At 39.4% G+C, this 24,678-nt stretch overlaps 1 long non-coding RNA gene across 2 annotated transcripts in view; it reads left to right on the top strand.

Moving 5' to 3' along the window:
- Nucleotides 1-3,865: 3,865 nt before the first annotated feature.
- The window catches only part of LOC137204464 (uncharacterized), a 136,917-nt gene continuing 116,104 nt past the window's right edge, over nucleotides 3,866-24,678 (top strand). For both annotated transcript variants that reach the window (XR_010933638.1, XR_010933637.1), the window contains exon 1: nucleotides 3,866-3,971. This is a non-coding gene — a long non-coding RNA (uncharacterized lncRNA). The remainder of the gene's footprint in view (nucleotides 3,972-24,678) is intronic.

Genomic DNA, 24,678 nt, shown 5'->3' on the forward strand with positions numbered 1-24,678 from the left:
AACTCATTTTACGAGGCCAGCATTACCCTGATACCAACCAAAGATATCACATAAAAAGAAAATTACAGTTCAATATTCCTGATGAACATAGATGTAAAATTCCTCAACAAAATGTTAACAAAGAGAATTCAACAATACAGTAAAAGGATCATACACCATGACCAAGTGAGATTTATTCTGGGGATGCAAGGATAGTTCAAAATCCACAAATCAGTCAGTGTGACACACCACATTAACAAAATGAAGGATAAAAATATATGATCATCTCAAAAGATGCAGAAAAAGCTTTTGACAAAATTCAATATCTATTTATGATAAAAACTCTCAACAAAATGAGTATAGAGAGAGCATACCTCAACATAATAAAAGCCATATATGACAAGCCCATAGCTAACATTATACTCAATGGTGAAAATCTGAAAGCTTTTCCTCTAAGATCAGGAACAAGACAAGGATGTCTACTCCCACCACTTTTATTCAACATAGTATTGGAAATCCTAGCCAGAGCAATTAGGCAAGAAAAAGAAAAATCATCTAAATTGGAAAGGAAGAAGTTAAACTGTCACTATTTGCAGATGACATGATATTATATATAGAAAACTCTAAAGACTCCATCAATAAACTATTAGAATTAATAAGCAAATTCAGTAAAGTTATAGGATACAAAATCAATAGACAAAAATCTGTTGTGTTTCTATACACCAATTACAAACTATCAGAAAAGTTAAGAAAGCAATCCCATTTACAATTGCATTAAAAAGATAAAATACCTAAGAATAACTTTAACCAAAGAGGTAAAAGACCTGTATATTGAAAACTACAAAACATTTATGAAAGAAATTGAAGAAGACACAAATAAATGGAAGGATTCCATGCTCATGGATTAGAAGAATTAATATTGTTGAAATGTCCATACTAGCCAAGGAAATCGACAGATTCAGTGCAATTCCTATCAAAATTCCAATGGTGTTTTTCACAGAATTAGAACAAACAATCCTAAAAATTTTATGGAACCACAGAAGATCCTGAATAGCCAAGGCAATCTTGAGAAAGATGAACAAAACTGGTGGCATCACACTCCCTGATTTCAAACTATATTATAAAGCTATAGTAACTATAAACAGTATTGTACTGGCATAAAAACAGATACATAGATCAGTGGAACAGAATAGAGAGACCAGAAATAAATCCATGCATATATGGTCAATTATTTTATGACAAATTACAAGAATATACAGTGGGGAAAGGACAGTCTCTTCAATAAATGGTGTTGGGAAGAATGGACAGTCACATGCAATAGAATGAAACTGAACCAGTATTTTATACCATACAGAAAAATTTACTCAAAATGGATTAAAGACTTGAACGTAAGACCTGAAACCATAAAACTTCTAGAAGAAAACATAGGTTGTAAACTCTTAGACACAGGTCTTGGTGATGATTTTTTGAATCTAACAGCAAAAGCAAAAACAACAAAAGCAAAAATAAACAAGTGGAAGTACATCAAACTAAAGAGCTTCTGCACAGTAAAGGAAACCATTAACAAAATGAAAAGGCAACTAATGAATGGGAGAAAATTATTGTGAATCATATATCTATTTAGGACTAATATCCCAAATATATTAAAAAACAAAACAAAACAAAAACCCTTACACAGTTCAATAGCAAAAAAATGCCAAACAATCTGATTAAAAAAAATGGGCAGAAGATCTGAATAGACATTTGTCCAAAGAAGACATACACATGGCCAATGGGTACATAAAAGGATTCTCAACATCACTAATCATCAGAGAAATACAAATCAAAACCACCATGGGATATCACCTCACACCTGTTAGAATGGCTGTTATCAAAAAGACAAGAAATGACAAGTGTTGGAGAGGTTGTAGAGAAGAAGAAACCCTTGTGCATTATAGGTGGGAATGCATACTAGTGCAGCCACTATGGAAAACATTAGTGAGAATCCTCAAAAAATTAAAAATATATAGAACTCCAATAAGATCCGCGAATTCCACTTTTCGGTATTTACCTAAAGAAAATGAAAACACTAACTTAAAAAGATATATGTACCCCCATGTTCATTGCTTCCAAGACATGGAAGCTACCTGAGTGTTCATCGATAAATGAGTGGATAAAGAAGATATGGGATATATATATATATATATATATATATTCACAATGGAATATTATTCAACCATTAAAAAGTAAATCTTGCCATTTGCGGCAACATGGATGGATCTAGAGTGTATTATATTATGCTAAGTGAAATAAGTCAGACGAAGGCAAATACTGTATGATCTCTCTTATGTGTAGAATCTAAAACAGTAAACAAACAGAAAAACGCAAAGATACCAAAGGTCATAGATACAGAGGACAGACTGGTGGTTGCCAAAAGTGAAGGGTGGGAAGTGAGACAAATGGGTGAATTTTTTTTTTCAGTTTAAATAAATTGAATAAAAAATTTAAATAATAAAAAAAGAATCCCTAGTGTCAATAAATAAACAGGATGAGGGTTGAGGTGGGTGTTCTGAAATGACACAGTGTAACCAATCCAGCTATTCTGGTGATTCCAAAGAGAGACTAGCCACGTGGCCTATATCAGAGATGGTCAGGAGCCCTGCTGCTCAGGCTGAAGGTGACTGCCATCCAGGACCTCAGAGTTAGCCTTGCAGTGAATGGTTCAGGAAACATAAGGTGCTAGACTTCCAGAGATCTGTAAGGGAGTCCATTCTGTCCCTGTGATGCTATTAGCTTCTCTCTCTCTTTCTAGTTGTCAGTGACATGAATCTCAGCTCCATTCTACATGGATTATTTCTGATCTAATTCTAACAGCCCTAAGATTTCAAGAGATAGATATAAAGACCAGATGGATATTATAAGAAAATCGGATTGTTCTGCAGTGAGTGAGATATGGAAAGGCCTTTTCCCAACCAAGCAGTAGACAGAATTGCCATAGTAAGTTGTGTTTGAAATAAAATGGTTCATAGATCTGAGGTGACACTGCCTTTTGTAAAGTATGAAATTGGTCCCTCTGTTGGGCAGAATGAGGATCAAAAAAGAAAAAACACAAATAGTTTACTCTTTATTATGTTATGATCTGCCTCAATTCACAAATATCTACCTATACCTGTATCTAGAGCGATAAGATTCTATAAAAGGCTACATATTTACTATGTTTTCATGCTTGGTCCAGAGCAAATCTGGTTTGAACCTGCAGATAAATTATCCCCAGCTCTAGAATGCTATAGGGTTGACTTTAAATAGGCACCTGCTAGATTTCCAACATGACAGATGAAAGTGTCCTGCATCCATTAGTCAATTATATCTCCTCTTACACTTCAGTCCATACATTAATGCACCCTTGACACTTTTTCAGTTCACTCTTCCATCTTCCTTAATCATTTTGGCACGCAACTCACTTGCTTCTTCTGCCACGTCTGCCAACATCCTTGGCATCCCAATCAAGTTCATGACCATTTTCGCACCCTACACATAACACTTTTTATTGAAGTTTTTACACATATATTTTTATGCCTCTGAACACTGTAACTTTAACCAACTTTACATTTCCCAAACGGAGACCATAATGTTGCACTGCAAAAATGTGGGTGTAACCAATATTTGCTATGCCCCAATGTGTGTGGGGACAGCTTTTATCTGAGATTCACCCTACTCACCATCCCTGTCATCTTTAATCTTCCGTAGAGTCTAGCATCTATCAAGCTATGATGGTAGAAGAGGGCTTTTAAAATGTAATCAGGCTGAAAAGTAGATGCACTTCTATTTTAGGAAAAATTCATGAGAAAACTGGCAGGAAGCTCATCTTAGTGCAAAATATCTGCTTATTCCTTTGTCTCTGCTCTATAGGCCAGATCACTTCAAGGGACCCGCCTTCTGTGCCAATCTCCCAGCTTTCAAAGGCCTCTGTCCAGCAGTGGATCAAACACCTAGTAACTCACCCAGGGGCAGAGGTAAGTGGAGACAGCCGTGATTGCTATTTACTCATTTGTTTTTGAAAGGCTGTAAAGGGGCTGCGGGAAAGGGTATGCAGGTCGAAGATTGGGGGTGTTCTCTATCCAAAAATGGGGCTCACGAATGCCCTATGACCATGGACGGGGCTAGAGGGCAGGTTGGAATAGGTGAGAGAAGTTATTTCCAAATCACCATCATCTTGTGGACTTTGAATGTGTTATTAAATATTATTAAAGATCCTCTAGGATTCCACGTTAACATTTAGGCAGCTAACAGTTAAATCTTTAAGTCCCATAGCAAGTGGTGAGTGTTGGTGTTTTACTTAGGAATGGCACAATCTGAAGGTCTAGGTGAAGTACAGCTTTGGACTGGAGAAGGAAAAGGAGTTATTTCCAGAAGAAGGTGCTAAAGCAGGGCTCTGGGCCAATTTGTTGAAAGCCAGTTTACTAAAATTAACTTCATGAATGACCAATTTCCTGACTCATGAGGGTTTTGTTTATAAGTTTTAGTATAGTTCCTGCCGCTACCTCTGCCTCTCCTCGCTCCTGCCTCTGAACTTGACCCTGCCTCTCTAACAAAGGAGCCTGGGCAAACCTCTGAGACGGGGCAAGGGAAAGCACAGGACGATGATGAAACTAAAACTTTTTAAACATTCCCCCAAATTTTGCAAATTGGGCATTTGGCAAATTGTTTTGGGCAAATTGTTTTTCAGTGTAAATCAGTGGTTCAGTAAATTAGCTTGCTTCCCCAAAGCAGAGCTATTTCTTAATTGTCCCTCTCTTTCCTAGCATGGGCTCCTGTCTCTTTCACACTCAGTTAAAATAAGGAGGGATGAGATCTATGAAGACATGCACACCCAGCTATGCACACCACAAGATGACACGAGTATACCTGGGTGTACAAACCAGTTATAAAATCTGAGTCTCAAGGTGCAGAAAGACTTCTCAAAGGTCATCGCTTTCGCCACTGCTACAATCTTGCCTTATTGTGAGGCAGCTTAGAAGCAAAAATCACCAGAATTCTTGTGTTTAGTCTTTCTGACCACAGTGGGTTTTTAGTTATTAAAGTTGAATAATCAAATTTAAGAATTATCCCAACCTGTATCCCCAGGCACAATCCCTCTCTGATTTTCTTGGCTGTGAATCTTTCCCACTAAGTGTCCTGAGGCTCTATAAAAGCATTCAAGGTCATTGTTCCCTCAAGTCTCAGATGTCTTAAATGCCAGTGTCTCCCACTGCATGTTCCTTGTTTCTTTGGCTGCTACACATTCTTATCTTTTATTGCTTCCATCAGAATCTAAGCCTGTTGGAAAGGTCCTTAAAGGAAATCTGAGAAGTTCAAAAGAAAGTGGCAGAGGAATACAAATTAGAAAAACAATGATATACTGCCTGTAACCTGTAAAACTGGCAAAGCATACAAAAAGGAGCGACACCCGTGTTGGCTCATAATGGTGAAAATACAAATTGGCACCACGTTTCCAGAAGGGCATTTGCAAACACACTAACTGAGTATCTTAAAATATCCACTGACCTTCAATTTCTCTTCTAGGATTTTTCCTAAGGAAATACAAATGTATATAAAGATTATTATCCCAGTGATATGTACTATTATAAAAAATGGAAATAGCTTTAATGTTGATCCCTATGGGATTAACTGAATATATTGTGCTATATTTATACATGATAAAGAATATTATGCACATATTAAAATGATCACAATATATTAAATGAGGAAAACAATAGATTTTTAACAGTTACGTTTAATGTCATAATGCTTTGTAGGATAGCATATACAACGTTAGGAAAAAAGGTCATTAGTTCACATATTAAATTAAATGACAGCATTTATCTCTAGGTTAAGTGATTATGGGTGAATTTTATTCCCTTTATTTCTAGATCTATATTTTCCAAATTTTCTACAATTAACATGTTTTCAACAAAGTAAGCTTAGTTTTGACCTCTTACGTATTTTTCTTTTAAAAGTAATTTCATGGTTTTCCTTTATGACATAATTAAGAAAGGAAAGAGGTCAAAAAGTTAGTTCTAGTTCCCGACCAGAAGGAACTACACAATACCTTTCTCTCCCTTTTAACCAGTACCTTTCTTTAGAATACGGTATCAGAAAAGATAGTGGACACATCGGAGGGAAGTTAAAAACAAAATACACGCATACAAACACACACACAAACACACACACACCTTAAATGGTAAGATAGCAGCAAGATGCAGCCGATTTCAAAAGAGGGAAATCAAACGCTATTCAGTTTCCTGTTCCTTCTCGAAACTCAAGCTCCCTGATCAGTACATTTGGGAAGGGATATATTTCCTTCCTCCCTCTCGCCCTTTTAAAAACAAGCTGTATTTAACGCAGCAGCAAGGCATCAAGTAAGGCGCTGGTCGGACCCCTGGCTGCAGGATGAGGGGATAGAAAACGCAGAGCAGGAAATTGCTGCACAGTGCACGGTGAGGGCACATAGGAGCTGCTCAGGGAAAGGTGCCTATTATAACTATTATCGTTTGGTCTAAAAAAAAAAAAAAGAAAAGAAAAGAAAAATCAGGACAGCCCTCTTTGGAAAACAAACAGGAGCACTGAGCTAGCGTCACCGGTTCACAGGCAGCTGACATCTGTACGCAGCAGCCGGTCAACAAGAAGAGCTACTGAGCCGTTTCCAGGGTTTCACGGGAAGGAGGAAGAGTCCTGAGAGCCCATCTCCCCTCTGGGGAAATGGGAGGCTTGGGCCCCAAATGCGCCTCTCTCTCCGGACTGTCAGCACCGGCAGGCGGGGTGGTCACCCGGCCTGACCGTGCGCTCTCGGCGTTGCGTAATCATCCCGGGGCTGCCTCCTGCCCGCGCTTTGTCGGAGGCGCCACCTGATGGACAGACAGGAAAACGGCTCTCTCGCTGACATCTCCTTGCCCCAGGCTTTCGCCACCTTTAGTATTTTCTCACTGTGCACGAGAAGGGAATTTTCTGCAGAGAAAGAGAAGCAATGAACCTTCACCCCGCAGCACAAAGCATCCACTGGAGCATTTGTCAGTAGACAGCTTCCGTGGGAGGAAGGGGTCATTCTCAGTAGTTTCCCCATGTGGCTCGGGTTCTTGCCTTAAGCCTGTACACTGAGGGATGGACGGGCCAGGCCTCCCTCTGACAGAGCAGAGAATGGGTCAGGCAGGATTTCTTAGTGTCTGGGGGAACCTGAGGGGGCGAGATTACAGCCTTCTCTTGCCTTTTTTTTTTTTTTAACATCTTTATTAGAGTATAATTGCTTTACAGTGGTGTGTTAGTTTCTGCTTTATAACAAAGTGAATCAGCTATACATATACACATGTTCCCATATCTCTTCCCTCTTGCGTCTCCCTCTCTCCCACCCTCCCTATTCCACCCCTCTAGGTCGTCACAAAGCACCGAGCTGATCTCCCTGTGCTATGCGGCTGCTTCCCACTAGCTATCTATTTTACGTTTGGTAGTGTATATATGTCCATGCCACTCTCTCACTTCGTCCCAGCTTACACTTCCCCTCCCTGTGTCCTCAAGTCCATTCTCTGTGTCTGCGTCTTTATTCCTGTCCTGCCCCTAGGTTCTTCAGAACCATTTTTTTCCGTTAGATTCCATATATATGTGTTAGCATACGGTATTTGTTTTTCTCTTTCTGACTTACTTCACTCTGTATGACAGTCTCTAGGTCCATCCACCTCACTACAAATAACTCAGTTTCATTCCTTTTTATAGCTGAGTAATATTCCATTGTATATATGTGCCACATCTTCTTTATCCATTCCTCTGTTGATGGACACTTAGGTTGCTTCCATGTCCTGGCTATTGTAAATACAGCTGCAGTGAACATTGTGGTACATGACTCTTTTTATTTTTTTTTTGTAACATCTTTATTGGAGTATAATTGCTTTACAATGGTGTGTTAGTTTCTGCCCTATAAAAAAATTAATCAGTTATACATATACATATGTTCCCATATCTCTTCCCTCTTGCGTCTCCCTCCCACCCTCCCTGTCCCACCCCTCTAGGTGGTCACAAAGCACCGAGCTGATCTCCCTGTGCTATGCAGCTGCTTCCCACTAGCTGTCTATTTTATGTTTGGTAGTGTATATATGTCCATGCCACTCTCTCACTTTGTCCCAGCTTACCCTTCCCCCTCCCCATATCCTCAAGTCCATTCTCTAGTAGGTCTGTGTCTTTATTCCCGTCTTGCCCCTAGGTTCTTCATGACCTTTTTTTTTTCTTAGATTCCATATATATGTGTTAGCATCCAGTATTTGTTTTTCTGTTTCTGACTTACTTCACTCTGTATGACAGACTCTAGGTCCATCCACCTCACTGCAAATAACTCAATTTCATTTCTTTTTATGGCTGAGTAATATTCCATTGTATATATGTGCCACATCTTCTTTATCCATTCATCTGTTGATGGACACTTAGGTTGCTTCCATGTCCTGGCTATTGTAAATAGAGCAGCAATGAACATCTTGGTACATGACTCTTCTTGAATTATGGTTTTCTCAGGGTATATGCCCAGTAGTGGGATTGCTGGGTCATATGGTAGTTCTATTTTTAGTTTTTTAAGGCACCTCCATACTGTTCTCCATAGTGGCTGTATCAATTTACATTCCCACCAACAGTGCAAGAGTGTTCCCTTTTCTCGACACCCTCTCCAGCATTTATTGTTTCTAGATTTTTTGATGATGGCCATTCTGACCAGTGTGAGATGATATCTCATTGTAGTTTTGATTTGCATTTCTCTAATGGTTAGTGATGTTGAGCATCTTTTCATGTGTTTGTTGGCAGTCTGTATATCTTCTTTGGAGAAATGTCTATTGAGGTCTTCTGCCCATTTTTGGATTGGGTTGTTTGTTTTTTTGATATTGAGCTGCATGAATTGCTTGTATGTTTTGGAGATTAATCCTTTGTCAGTTGCTTCATTTGCACGTATTTTCTCCCATTCTGAGGGTTGTCTTTTGGTCTTGTTTATGGTTTCCTTTGCTGTGCAAAAGCTTTTAAGTTTCATTAGGTCCCATTTCTTCTCTTGCCTTTAACTCCGCTTCATATCTTTCTTTCCCTTTTCTCCAATCGTGACAAACTGCTTGTCACTTCTGTCGATCGCAGTGATCTCCCTAGAAGTGTAAGCTGTTGCCCTCACCTGGCCATAAGAATATCAGAGGTATTCAGTCTTGCCTCTAAATCGTCTTTTAGTTTTATGACCCCAGAACTTGGGTGGGCCTAGCAGTACAAAATTTCCCATACCACCGTGCACTTTCACTAGAGGAAGGTGGCATCGCTATTGTTCAGCTGAGAAAAAGTTAATGATACTGTCATCTTCCCTTTGCTCAGCTTGCGATGGATGTGACACATCTCTCGCTCGAGCTGTGGCTAAAGTGTGGCTGGGTTGAGCAGAGATCGCGGGACTGACAGTGTTCCTTCAGGGAAGGACGTGGGTCCCCAGAGTACCATCTGGATCTTTTACGGAATCCTTGCCATTTAATTTTGGTCCACGTTATTTATGCTCTTGTTTTCTCACGGTTCTCAGTCCTGGCTGTACTTTAGAATCACCCAGGGAGCTTTTAAAAATCACTGATGCTCAGACCCTGGAATACTTGAATCAGAATCTCTGGGGAGTGGAGCCAGGGCATCTGTAGTTTTGTTTTAAGATCCTCAACTGACTACAAGGACCAGCTAAGGCTTGGAGCCACTGCCCCAGCCTTAACTTCCCAGCTTGTAGGACATGACCTTATACAAAATAGGAACTCAGAAGCGTTTGATGAATGAATGAGTGAATGGATGAATGAATGACGTCTGAGAAGGGCCGACTTTATGACCAATATGCTAAAATGCTGTGATTAATGAATTATATTGATAGTAGACCGTACAATAAAGGCAGTCCCAAAACCAGGTGTGGAAGGCTGCAAAGACGGGCTTAAAGAGATGGGTCAGGTAGCTAACGCTGAAGGGAAAAAGCCCAAAAGTGTTTACTGTTGGTCCTGGTCTGGTAAAATCCTCCCTTTCCCCTTGGAGGGTAAGGGCAGTAGGACAGGACCAGGACACAGTGGGAGACAGGGGAAGAATTTGATGTCTCATAACTGATTAACAAAAGATGAGGATGCTGCTGCCTGCATTTCAGGGAGTCAGTCGGCCAGAAGCCCTTGCTGAGCCCACAGAGCACATGGAACTTGGGGTGCTCGGGGTGGTGGAAACACAGGACCAAGGGGTGTTTGGGGGGCAGTACACAAACCCATCAAAGAGATGGGATTCTTGCAGGGGCAAGAATACACATTCGGGGAGGCTAGGCAAGTCCAGTCTCCCACCTGAACTAGACAGTGGCCTTCTTGAGACCAGGAGCAGTATCTTTCTCAGACCTGTTCTGGAAAGTTTCTAATTTCCCATATATGTGGGAGTGGACTTGGCTTCTCAAGTGAGTGCAAGCAATCGGGGAACCGACAGAAAAGTGAAGCATGGAATTAAAATTCAGTGGGATTGTAAATGGCTGAAATTCAGGCAGTGAAGGGTGGGGCAGTTGCATGGCTGAGAAGAGCCAATTTTTTAAGAAGGAAAATCGGTCTCTGGTAGGATGAGCTTGGCCCTCCGGAACTGTATCTCCGGGCTGGCAGCTGACCAATTTTCCTACACAACCAAGACTATTTCCTTTCTCATTTTCAGCTTCTCCATAGTCAAACTAGAATTAATAACATAGAGTTTCTCTTAATGGTTGGGGCAAAGCAATGTGTCTTTATGAGTCAGTTCAGAATGATCTGCTTCATAACTCTAAGGAATCGGTTCTCTCCCAGCTAACATTCCAAATACAACTGATATATTTAATGCAACGGAGTCTTTAGGTGAATGTGGAAACTTTTAGGTAAAAGTGGAAGGAAAAAGTTCTTCTATCCTGGGGTGTGGCGGGGGGGGGCTTTGGTGAGGTCTTGGACACTAACAAACATTCCCTGGTTTGGCATTCAAGAGCCTTGTCCAGTCTAATCGTGACATAGTTCCAGTCCACGGTATAATACAAACTCTGAACATTCGGACAACTTAAAGCATCTTCCTTCCACCAGTTTGGGCCTCACCCAGGCCTGGGAGACCAGAGGGGCGGGTGAGAGCCTGGGAGCCCTCTCACTTGCTAGTTGCTGTCATTTAAAGTCCACTGAGATTGGAGGTAGATCAATGGGGCTAGGGGTGAAGGGTTAGAAGCTGGTACAGTTGTCATCTAGTCTGGTGACCTCTGGCCACCACTAGATGTTTGAAGCTCTCTTGGGGGATGTTTGTTTGGGAGTCTTTGGAGACCCTCCCTCTGGAGACCTTGACCGGAACTCCCTAGAAATGGGAAATGCCTGTCACGTGTCATCTGGCAGTCAGCTGTGCCTTCCGGCTCTGTCCCTGGAGTCGCAGTTGAGTACTTTGCCCTGCTTCAGGGAGGGGAAGCTAGCTCTGATTGAGGCTTGAGCCCCTCGTTCCGCTCCCTGGGGCTTATGCACACTGCCTCTGGCTTTAGTCTTTTCAAGCATAGCTCAGATTTTTTTTTTTTTTAAGAACAAACTCTTATTTTTAATAGTACATTCAAGTAGCTTTAATAGATTTTTTTTCAGTTTTTATTACAGTAACTATAATCCTGAGTGGCTGGTACAGTAGGGGAAGGTTAGCCAAAGTCACACCTGAAGTATAAGAAAGCAATTGGAATAGAAACTAAGTATCGTAACACCTAGACATCATCTGTGAGCATGAGAAAGTTTTCTGTTCTGAAGTAGACGCCAGACTTTGGCAACTATAGAATGTCGTGTATCTGCAAAATTATAGTGCCTTAGTTTTGTTATAACACTTGTGAAAGTCCGAGGTCCCTTTTGTATCTCAGAATTTAGATTTTATATTCCAGGACACACGTGTCAAGCTCTCCTAAAAGTCTCCATAAAACTCTTTTCACTTGGGCTTAAAACACAGGGGCGTTCATCCCTTTTCCCATGTTGGGAGGACTTAGGGAACATAACAACAAGCTCCAAATATTTTCTCTGGACCTTTCCATTGTAATCTCTTATAAAAGTTGCAAGTGAGGTCTAGCACCTCACTTTAGAGTATAGGGATGCTTGGGGCCTCTTGCAGTTTAAAAATATATCTATAAACTCTTGTATACTCCTCCCTTTGAGAAGTGGAACCTAATTCCCTTACCCTTGGGAGTGGGCTGGACTTATTGACTTGTTTCTAGAAAATAGAATAAAAAGAAGTGATGATGTGAGAATTCCAAGATAAGGTCATAAGTAGGCATTGTGGCTTCCTGCTTGCCTTCTTTTTCTTCCTTGGATCACTTGCTCGGGGAAACCCGCTTCTATATTGTGAGGACACTCACACAACCCTCCAGAGAGGTCCACGTGGCAAGGATCTAAACTACCTGACAACAGCCACCTGAGCGAGCCGCCCTGAACATGGCTCCTCCATCCCGAGTCAAGCCTTCACGTGCTGCAGCCCAAACCAACATCTTGACTGCAACCTCGTGAGACAGCCTGAGCTGGAATCACCCAGATAAATTGCTCCCAAATTTCTGACCCACAGAAATTGTGAGTCGTACTTATGATCTTGTTGCACTATCACGGCCCCTTAAGTAGGAAGTTCACCTTTTGAGAATTACCAGGGGGAGCTGCTTGTGCATGGACGAAACCGTCAGTACCCCACCCACATCCCCGTAAGACCTCCTGTTCCCATCAGTGTCAATACTACTGCTTTTTTTCTGCACCTGAGGGCTTCCTCTGGTCCCAGGAGCCTGCTTACCTGAATGGGGTACCCAAGAACGACTGAGGAGTTATCGCCTCCAGCAGAGCTCTCCTCTAATGACGGAAAGGGTTGATGGGATGACCTCAGCTGCTTGTGCTCGTGGGTGGGACAACTTGAAGACGTGCTCTACTCAGTATCTCAGGGTCCCCAGCGGGATGGAGCCCCCACATCCACAGGAGTAACCTGCCCACTGATGCCCTACATTGGCTTCCTTCCCTGTTAGGTCTCACTTTCTCACTCCACTGCCAGTGTTTCCTTCCATCATTTTCCGGGAAGCATTAATTGTTTGTACTCAAATTCTGCCTCAGGATCTGCTTCTGAGGACACTCAACCTAGATTTCTTTCCTTCCACCCCCTTTCTCCCCACCCGCTGTATTCTCTTCCCTTGGGGAAGATGGACTGAGCTGGTTGGTGAGTTTGAGAGAAGGAGTGGAGTGTGGGTACCTCAGTCAAGGCTGGGCTTTCTCATCAGAGGTAAGTGTGTCAAGGTCAGTGTGTGTCCTGTCTTCAAGATGCCCACAGACTCTGCAGCCAATTCTATGATTACCAGGACACACTCTTCCATGGCAGGGGGGTATCTGAGACTTGGGTTTGGCAAGCTCAGTGGGGATTCGATGTTTTAGGTAATTTGATTGCAGATATAGATCAATCTATGATTCCAATTCAGTCCTCTCTTCAATAAACTGCTCTCATGATTCTTGTCTCTTTTCCCAAATTACTTCAGTATTCAAGAAGGGCAAAGAAGAATGTTTTTTATTTGTGCCCTAAAACTTCAACTACTTGCAAAATATACGGGGTGAAATGTGTAATTTATGAACATTTTCCAAATAAGCTGCAAAATTAGCTGTAGAACATTATACCAATTAGCAGTTTTTTGTTTATAAAAAGAAAACTCAACAATCTTTAGTAAGCTACCGTTGTTAACTGTCCATCTCAGGTAATCAAACCCTACAAAAGTCTGAAAGGGGAAAACAACATGGCAGGAAAGCGAGTTTGAATCTAACGCTGTCAGGAGAGCTCTGGTGTAGGTTCTGGGATGGTGTTGGCATTTTAGCTTCACAAAATGAAGTATCTATTCGCTTAGCGTGAATTTATTTCTGGCACAGTGGGAAGTTCTTAGTCATAAGCTTCTGGGTATTTTCTAGTCAAGATGGTGTTTAACATTTACTTTTTAGCTGCATTAAGCTAAATTCCACTGCACCCCCCAGACACCCCCCACTATCCCTCCCAGGAAAAAATAATTAGAAAATGACAGATAAAGGTTTTGTTTTTTTTTTAATAAGAAGGTTGTGGCCCACTCAAATTTTAAATTCTTTTTGGGAAAATAAAAGAACAGAAACACACAGTAGAAACTAGAGCTGAATCTATGCATGTATCAGCTTCCAGGAACAGAAATAGGCATTTGACTTCTGTAGAGTGATGGAGACCAAACACACTCCACAGACAGGAAAGAACCAGAGCCAGGGTCAGGGTGTACAGTTGGGAGCTAAGGTAGTGTTCTCCCTCCAATGGAAGGAGACTGAGAAATGAGCCAGTTCACTGTCAAGGGCTGTGACTTGTCCAAGATGCATGATGGGAAGAAAAATATAGTAACACAACCAGTACCTGAGCCAAGCCACCTATGAGCAAAAATGGATGCCAAAAGTCAGTGATCTTTAAAATGATACAGGAATTTAACTGTCTACTCAGAGTTCCCTTTGTGGTCAGACTCTTCCAGAGGTGATAAATGGACTGAGAAAGTTTACAACTGTGGTCTCTTACTGAAATAGTTATTGAAGGCTATATAATATTTATTACTACAAGAAAAAGTCAGCCCAGAGGAAACAATTCTAGACAATGCAGCAAGTATAGAAAAACTGTTTAAGTATGTCAGGAAAAGTTGAGCTGTGTGTATTCATGAGGTTTTTTAGTTTGTTAAAATGTTGATGTGTGACAGATAATCTTCAATTATATATCCCCCGGGTTTCTTTAGGAAAAGGAAGTCAGTTGATTAAAATGATAATTAATATGGGTGAGTGAGACTATATCAGGAACAACAGTGACAGAAATACAAGTGTGTTTGTGCTTCTGTTTTAAGGAAAAGAGAGCAATTTTGTCCTATAGTTGTGCCATTTTTTTCCATAATATGAAAGACCGTAGTGAAGAAAAAAACTTGGAAAGTGCATTTTACTTGGTCTATAATACTTAAGTCTGCAAAAAGCCATAAAATATTTAAAAATTTTTGAGAACAAAATTTTGGATGAACTAAATCTAAATGTATGTGTATTGGCATACATACAGCATCCGAGTGAAAAAATCATTTTGTGGAATATTTAATAAAGATGCCATATAAATTCAGTTTTAAAACCATGCTGAACATAGGATAACACTCATGTAACCATCACTTATGTCAAAAATATATTAATACTATCATCTCACAATCTCTTCTCTTGTCCCCTGACAAACTCTCCCCTTCCTAAAGGTAACCACTATTCTAACACTGTAGTTGAGTTTTGTTTTCAAACTTTATATTAATGAAATCACTTAATATTCATTCTGTTATATCTTCATTCTTTTGTTCAACATTACATTTGTGATATATTGATTTGGGTTTAACTATCTCTTAATTTGGAGGAAAATTCTATCTATCATCTGTCTATCTATCTATCTATCTATCTACCTATCTATGAATCTTCTATCATCTGTTCATTTTGGAGTCGCATTGTATCATATTCTGTTAGTCATGATACGTTGAGCTTATGTTAATAACATAACAGTAGTAAAACACACCCATAAAGTCTCAGTGATTAACACAAAGTGTTTATTTCTTGCTCATGCAAAATGCACTGCAGGTCAGGTGAATCTCTATAACTATCTTCTTCCACACACGACTCATAGACCCAAGCTGCTTGGGTCTTATGGCTCTGATATTTCAATACATGGCTTCCACACTTGCTACCAAAAGGGAAGCAAAGGATGTGAAATCACAGAGTGCCAGTTTTCTATTCCAGCATGGAAGTGACATACATCACATCGACTCACATCCATTTGTCACAGTGAGTCATAAAGCGCTTCTTACCGGCCTGAAGGCTGGGAAGTACCGTTTTCCTGGTTGCCTAGACAAGAGAGGAGAATCAGATATTGTTGGGCACTAATGAAGTCTATCACACATACCTTAATAAAACAATTTTTAGATAGAGCTAACATAAATTACATATTGTAACCATGGTAGAAAAATTTTGGCTACTGTTTGTGATAAACTAATGGTGTATGAAACCTATTTAAGCAAGATAAGGAATTCAGCTGCCATAAAGGGAAAAAAATGACAAATTTAACTACAAAATATGTTGAAATTATTGTGTATTAAGGAATACAATAGACAAAGTCAAATCTAAACAAACTGAAATGTAAGTAACAAAATGTTAATGTCCCTAATGTATAAGTAAGCTCCAGTAAATGATAACAACAACAAAAACAAAACAATAAAATGGAGAAAAGACACTTGCAGAATATTTATAGAAGTGGTAATCAAATTGATAATGATGCTTATACTGACTACGAATTAGTGAAAAATTTTACCCATCAGAACTACAGAATTTGTTAAAATTGATAATTTCCAGTACCAGTAAAGTTATAGAGAAATAGATATTAGGTTCACATACTGTTGGCGGGAATGTAAATTACCTTAAACCTTGTGGAAAGTAATTTGATGTGACGTGTTAAAATTTTATATATGTCTGTCTTACGATTCAGCAATTCCATGTCAGGGAATCTACATTAGAAGAATACTTATACAGATCCTGAAAGAACTAAGTTTAAGAATGCTCATTTCAACACTGTCTGTAATAGTATGAAATAAGTGCTAACTGAAATATTCATTAATGGGGACTAGTTAAACAATTCAGAATTTAGTCATATACAATTCTGTAAGCTGCCAAAACTATAGATTTACTTCACGAAATGATTGTTCAATTACTGACTTTTCACCATACTGCTTTTTGAAAATTATTACCACTTTTTGGGTGACTGTTTTTTTTTATAACAATGCTTTCACCTAAAAACCTACAAAAGAAACATAATCTAAAGAATATTTTGACTTTATCATTTTAGACAAGGACACGCTCAAAATTTAGTCAACACAATAATTTCTGTGCAGAGGAGATACATACGCAGGACACATTTGAATTGTTGTCAGATTTGTCTAATCCCAGGACATCTTCCTTTCTGTAGGCACACAGAGCAAGAGGAATAAAAGAGTAGCAACTTCTATGACTTTGGCTTTTATGCACATGCATTCCTATTTCCAAATGTTTTGACCTACTCTTGTGTTTAGCCTTTACTTTCAAGTCTACTTTGAATTATAAGTTAACCACGAGTGCCCAAATGGCTCAAAAATTGACAAAGTAGGGCTTCCCTGGTGGCGCAGTGGTTGAGAGTCTACCTGCCGATGCAAGGGACACGGGTTCGGGAAGATCCCACATGCCGCGGAGCAGGGGACACGGGTTCGGGAAGATCCCACATGCCGCGGAGCAGGGGACACGGGTCCGGGAAGATCCCACATGCCGCGGAGCAGCTGGGCCCGTGAGCCATGGCCGCTGAGCCTGCGCATCCGGGGCCTGTGCTCCGCAACGGGAGAGGCCACAACAGTGAGAGGCCCGCGTACCGCAAAAAAAAAAAAAAAAAAAAAAAAAATTGACAAAGTAAATGTTATAGAAAGAAAAGTGAGAAAAACTTTAATCATGGAGCAAAGGATAGGTGTGATAAAAGAGGACGGAAGAGGAAGAGGGAAATAAAGATTCTGCAGTCCTTTAAGGTAGTTTACTTAACATACGATATGGAATGCCTGGCTGAAAGTTGATTACGTAACCTCTCTGTGTCTTCCTTAGACTGCCTTCCTTGCACCTCTCTTCTGCCTCACTGTTCACTATCTGTTCCTTCTCACAGTAAACTTTCATGACATTATTATGTTTTCTTCATTTATGAAAAGCTGATTTTGTGTCCTCTCAAATTTTTTATTGCTAATATAAACTTGGTTTTATTGTCAATCTGTTTTTCTCTGTGAAAATAGTTTTGGTATCTTAGGTTAGGTTGAAAGGAATCATAATTTTTCTCATTAAAATTAGTATACATATTTCTTTTGAATTTTTAAAAAACTCTTATTGAAATATAGTTGATTTATGGCATTGTGTTTAATTTCTGCTGTACAGCAAAGTGACAGTTATACGCATATATATATTATATTCTTTTCATATTCTTTTCCATTATGGTTTATCACAGGATATTGAATATAGTTCCCTGTGCTATACAGTAGGACCTTGTTGTTTATCCATACTATATATAATAGTTTGCATCTGCTAATCCCAGCCTCCCATTCCTTTCCTCCCCACCCCCTTCCCCCCTTGGCAACCACAAGTCTGTTCTCTATATCTGTAAGTCTGTTTTTGTTTTCGTAGATATGTTCATTTGTGTCGTAGATTCCACATGTAAGTGATATCATATGGTATTTGTCTTTCTCTTTCTGACTTACTTCACTTAGTATGATAATCTCTAGTTCCATCCATCTTGCTGCAAGTGGTGTCATTTCATTAAATGGCTGAGTAATGTTCCATTATATATATATGTACCACATCTCTTTATCCATTCATCTGTCACTGGACATGGTTGTTTCCATGTCTTGGCTGTTGTGAATAGTGCTGCTATGAACATAGGAGTGCATGTATCTTTTTGAATTAGAGTTTTGTCTGGGTATTAGCCCAGGAATGGGATTGCTAGATCATATGGCAACTCTATTTTTCTTTGCAATTTAATGACTTTACACTTAGTGGCACAGTTTCGGTTATGGATAAAAGTTGTTAACAAGGAATGAATGTATTAAAGACGTTTATGCATAATGATGTGCGAGGTTTTCTATGATTGGTGAGTGAAAAAAAGTTGCTGAATACTTTATAAGTTATGACCTCCTTTTGGCAAAAATGATCAGGAATGACACTATGAATCATGATTATGTCTGGGCTTATGTCGCATACTAGTTACTAGTTTTAAGATCCTGAGACACGATGCAAAAGATCGCATCCCTGCTTTATAATTTACTGTAAAACTTTCGGTAACATAATCTCCTCCTTAGCCTTACTGTTTTTTTTAAACCTGAATATCCAGGATGATAATTATTCTACTTCACAGGGAGGTTATAATTAAATAAGGAAATTAATTGTCAGACATAGTAGATAGACTACACTTTGCAGCTGTATATATGTATACAGGTATACATATATTTATATTGTTCAAATTTATTTAAAAATGAACATGTATTAACTTTTTTTAAAAAAATTAAAATCTATAAGGTGTGCTAAACTTTTGGAATTGATTTTCCTATACCACATATGACTGTTCTTTCCTGAAAATTTTGAATAAATGTATAAATTTGAATAAATTTGAATGCTTATAGGAACCAACTATGGATTCCTGGGTCTAGTACTGGTTGCATTTCCACCCTGCTGCTACTGCCTGATAGAGATGCTTCTCCAGTTTTGGACTCCTGAGTAAAGCATGTTTTTTCATTTTGAGTACGATAATTTAAAAATATTTTTTTTCATCTTTACCTATTTCACCTATACATTTGGAGCACTATAATTTTAAATAACAAATGGAATAGATATTGTTTTCACATAAGGTATAAATACTCACTATTTATCAATTTTTGCTTCTGTCTTGTTGCTTTCTGTTTTCATTTTTGAGGGAGAAGAGACTTGGTAATGAGAACACTTTAATGTAGAAACCCTGAGTCCATGGTTTCTACCTACCTGCCTTTGGGGACACTGAAGATTGGTGCTGGGGGAAGCTGGGAAGCTCCTGGAAATGCGATAGCAAACTTTGAGGGTTAAGGGAAAGCAAAATAATACTAGACTTCAAGTATCTACCCAGTGACAACATCCTTTGGTAGAGTGTGGTCTATGTATGAAGTACTCGAAGAGCAAAGAAGTCTTCTTTCCCTTAAAATATAATCAAATATTGTCCCCGAGCAATTGTGAGGAGGAGAATGGATGGAAGGTGAAAATTAAAAGGGGAAGACTATTGAGAGAGCTGAGGGAAGGACTCTGAATCACTGCAGATTTATAAAGATGTAGCTTTTTCCCCCTGTTTCATTCATTAGAAAATTTACATAAGGAAGTCTAATTTTGTGGGGAATTGAAGTAAATCAGTTTGCAACATCAAACTTTCTTCCCCTTAGCCTTCCTTAGTTTTAGGTCGTCACAGATTAGCAGTTATTCTGGGTGCTGTATTATTCAGCCTTGTATCTGAGGCTTGGGAATCATTTCACACTTCAACAGAGCTTTAAATGTGGCATCAAGTTATCTCATAATTGACTTGTCTCCACTGTGTGTTTTAACACATGAAATTCCAGCCAAATTAAAGTACAACAGATGGGAAAAGTCACTTGGAAAGGAACACTAGTGAAGCAATTTCACTTCCCCTTGGAAAGCTAGGATTAATATACTGATTTCAAATAACTGAGGATTCATTTCAAATCCTTGGAGTTTGGAACATAGGTATTGGACTGAAAATAGCCTGTAAGCAAATCTTCCCATTTCAGCTGGTTCCTTATCATGATCATCTTGTATCATCATCACCACCCCAGGTATCAAGCTCCTGCTTGGGCATTGCACTGCTCACTGCTCGTGAGAGCGGCACACACTACTGGTGTCAGCCTGGTGCCTGTCTACCCACCCTGTTCATGCACAGAAATAAAGCAAGAAGATCAGAGCTAGTCAGGACCACTCTAAACAAGCCGCACACCCCAAAGCCCTCAAGGATGTAGTCTTCTGCTGTAATGTAATGTCCCATTTAGGACATTTTAGGACATTGACCCTCATACAATCCACCGACCTTATTCAGATTTCTATAGTTTTACTTGTACTCAACTCTCCGTGTGTGTATTTAGTTCTATACAATTTTATCTTCTGTGTAGATCTGTGTTTCCACTACCACAGCCAGGATGCTAGGCACTTTCAACACCATAAGGGTACCTGGTGTTGCCATTTTAAAATGAAACCAAGCTCCCCTCTCCAAATCCTGTCAACCATGAATTTGTCCTCCATTTCTAAAATGTTGTCTTTCCTACAGTGTTATATAAATGGAATCATACAGTATGTAACTTTTGGGGATTGTCTTTTTTCATTTAATATCATTCCTTGGAAATTTATCCAAGTTGTTGTGTGTTATTTGTTCCTTTTTATTCCTGAATAGTATAACCAAGGTGTATGTCTAGCAGCATTTATTTGTTTAATCACTCACCTGTTGAAGTACATTTGGTCTGACTCCAATTTTTGGCTATTGTGAATAAAGCTACTGTGAACATTCATGTAAGTTTTTGGGTGAATACAAGTTTTCATTTCCTAGGATAAGTGCCCAAGGGTTCAAGTGCTGGATTATATGACAGTTGTATGCTTAGCATTTTCGAGGAACGGCCAAATTGTTTGCCAAAGTGGCTGTACCATTTTATATTACCACCAGCAATACGTGAGTGATCTAGTTTCTTCTTATCCTCACCAGCATTTGGTGTCGTCAATATTTTTTATTTTAACCATTCTGAAACTATGAAGTGATATCTTATTGTGGTTTTAATTTGCATCTCCCTGATCGTTAATGATGTTGAACAACTTTTGTTGTGTTTATTTCCCATCTCTTTGTCCTCTTCGGTGATGTCTCTTCATGTCATTTGCCCATTTTCTAATTTCTACTGTTGAGTTTTGAGACTTATTTACATACTTTAAATACTAGTTCTTTGTCAGATATGTGGTTTGCAGATATTTTCTCCCAGTGTATAGTTTGACCTTTCATCTCTTCATATGATGCTTGGAGGAGAAAGTCTTTCATTTTGATTAGGCCCAATTTACCAGTTTTTCCCTTTTATGCATTGTGATTTTGATGTCAGATATAAGAATTCTTTGCCAAAGATCCCAAGGAGTTTATTTTATGTTTTTTCTAAAAGTTTTATAGTTTTATGTTTCCAATTTAAATCTGTTATCCATTTTGAGTTAAAATTTGTTTGAGGCAAGAGTTTTAGGCTGAGGTTCATTTATCTTTTTCTTTTCTTTTTTTCTTGTCTTTCTCCTCCTCTTCTTCTCCTCCTCCTTTTTGTTGCCTACGGATGTGCAGTTGCTCTGGCACCATTTGTTGTAAGGCTATCTTTCTTCCATTGAAAGCGTTTTGCATCTTGGTCAAAAATTAGTTAAGCAGGGCTTCCCTGCTGGCGCAGTGGTTGAGAGTCCGCCTGCCTTTGCAGGGGACACGGGTTCGTGGGTTTGTGCCCCGGCCCGGGAAGATCCCACATGCCGCGGAGCAGCTGGGCCCGTGAGCCATGACCGCTGAGCCTGCGTGTCCGGAGCCTGTGCTCCGCAACGGGAGACGCCACAGCAGTGAGAGGCCCGCGTACCGCAAAAAAAAAAGAAAAAAATTAGTTAAGCATACTTGTGTGGGTCTATTTCTGGGTTCTCTATTCCATTCCATTGATCTACTGTCTATCATACTACCAATATTACATTGTTTTGATTATAATAGCTAGATAGTTAACCTTAATATTGGGTAGAGTAATTCCTCCTTTGTCAATATAGTTTCAGCTACCCTAGGGATTATGCCCTAGAGAATCTTGGGCCCCTGGGAGCAAAGATGCTTCCTCAACCAGGTACCAGCTAGCTGGGTTCCTCCTGTCAGATCCCTTGGCCTGCCTCAGTATCTCAGTGAAAAAGGGGAGTTACAGGCCTGGCAAGGAGTATAATGCTTTCTCTAGCTGCTTGTTTGTGGTGGGGCTCCCATTTGATCATTCTCGCCTGTGGTGTCAGCTTACCTGATGTTGTCAGGATTCCCATTCTAACTGGGAGAAAATGAACCTACCTTGATTGCCTTCTTTTGCTAGTTTGGTGATCAGAGAACAAGGGGTCTGGGTAATCTTCCTTGTTGTGTGGGGAGAAGGAGGATAGCCTTGCTTCTGTACTCTCCCTCCACCCCTTGGCGTCCAAAACCAGTTCACCTTCTTATGACACTCCAGTTATCTCCTTGGTTGTCTCTGGCATCCTTTCCAGATTTTAGAGGTCTGCTTAGTGGGGTAGAGCAAGGGCAAGACTGTAAGCCAGGTTCTATCAAACAGATATTTTTTAAAAAACCCAACAAGATAAGCAACTGCTTATTTAAATAAAAAAGATACTGGTATATCAAGAGCACCACTTGAACCTTTATGCAGAATGAAATGTAAATTTCAGAGCCTGGAGAACTTGAGCCATATCCCCAATGAACCAGTGTTCTTGTCCTTTATTAAAATGCTTAAACTTGTTTTCTTTTCTTTTTTTCCTTTGACAAAAATAGAGTCTGGGCTAAATTCCAATTTGAATAAGTATACTGATCTTCCAAATTCCCTTGGCAGTGTAAATCACATGCAGTTTTCTTCATGTGCTGTCCTTAGCTAGTTGAACAAGACGGCTGTGCACACTGAGATAGATGCCGAGTTCTACTGAGAGCTGCCTAGAGATGAAACACCCTCCAATTAATTATCCCACCAGATTTGCAATAACGCCAAAGCCCACCAAGCTGTGTATTTGAATCAGCACTCTGTTTTTCTCTCTAATTGAAACCCTCTTATTTTTCTTCTCATTGTTTTTGAATCTGTTTAATGCTTTTATGAAAATAAAGAGATCTGTTTGATGAAAAAAAAAATCATGTTGACATTTTCAAGTGCAACATTTGGATGAATGTATTAGCTCCTGCCAATGAATCTGTACACACCCCAGTTCTTTACCCTCCCATGTGATAGTTCTACTGCAGAAAGAGTCTCCACTTCTACTTCTCAGCTGAACATCTTACAGTTAAATCTCTTTGCCCTTACTTCCTTCTTTAATAACAGCTGGCCCAGAGCTCTGACACCATACAGTATTTTGTATTTAGATGCCATTCCTTTTTTTCAAAATACAGAATCTTAAAAATATAGGGTTAGAAAGAGTTAAATATTCAAAAGATGTCCAACTCAGTCTTTTTAAGGAGGACAAATTTAAACTAAACAACTTACACTAGATTTAAGAACCTCCAGAGAAGTAAATTTCATGATAACTATTGCAGATACATTCTAATGTTGAATAACTCTGTTTTGAAATAAATGTCTCCAAGTTGACTAGGTATTAAGCTGTTCTTCAAAGAAAAAAATAATTTGCACTAAAAGAAAATATTTAAGTATTTTACTATCCCTTATGCTAAATGAAAACTGAAATAAGTTTTTAGAGCAGTAGTTGTTAGAATTTTATGGGTTATAGACTTCTTTAATAATATGATGAAAGCTATAGATTTCATCAAAAGACAACATATATAATTGCAGGAGGCTCAGGGATCACCTAAAACCCCCCAGGTTAAGAATGCTTGCTCTGGAATGAGGTCATTGTTTTTTAAAAACTTCTAAAGGGTCTCTTCTAAATTTCAGAATCCAACTATTTCAGGGAGTAGAAGCAAAAGTGAGCTTTGAGTGTATGAGTTATGGTTCTTTTGGTTATATATAACAGAAACAAACTCTGGTTATCTTAAGAAAAAATGTCATTGGAGAGATATTTGAATAACTCACAGATTTGAAGAAAAACCCAGACCAGAAAAGACAGAAAGTGAGGTAGCAGATACTAATATAATGGACAGTCCCTTTGAGATGCTCATGACCCAGCTTTAGCTCTTTTGTTGCTGCTAAAACACACACACACACACACACACACACACACACACACACACACACACACACACACACACACACACACACACACACACACACACACACACACACACACCGGTAGAGGGGATTCAGGGCAGGCAGAAACAAGAAATGAAATGTACATTGTAGGATCCACAGACTCCTAAGAAGATAGGAATGGAAACTATTGCTATCCCTTATTTTAACTGCCTTTGCTATTTTTATTATGGCCACAATTATTCTATTCT

The sequence above is a fragment of the Pseudorca crassidens genome, chromosome 13 (genome assembly GCF_039906515.1).
Source record: "Pseudorca crassidens isolate mPseCra1 chromosome 13, mPseCra1.hap1, whole genome shotgun sequence".
NCBI lineage: Eukaryota > Metazoa > Chordata > Mammalia > Artiodactyla > Delphinidae > Pseudorca > Pseudorca crassidens.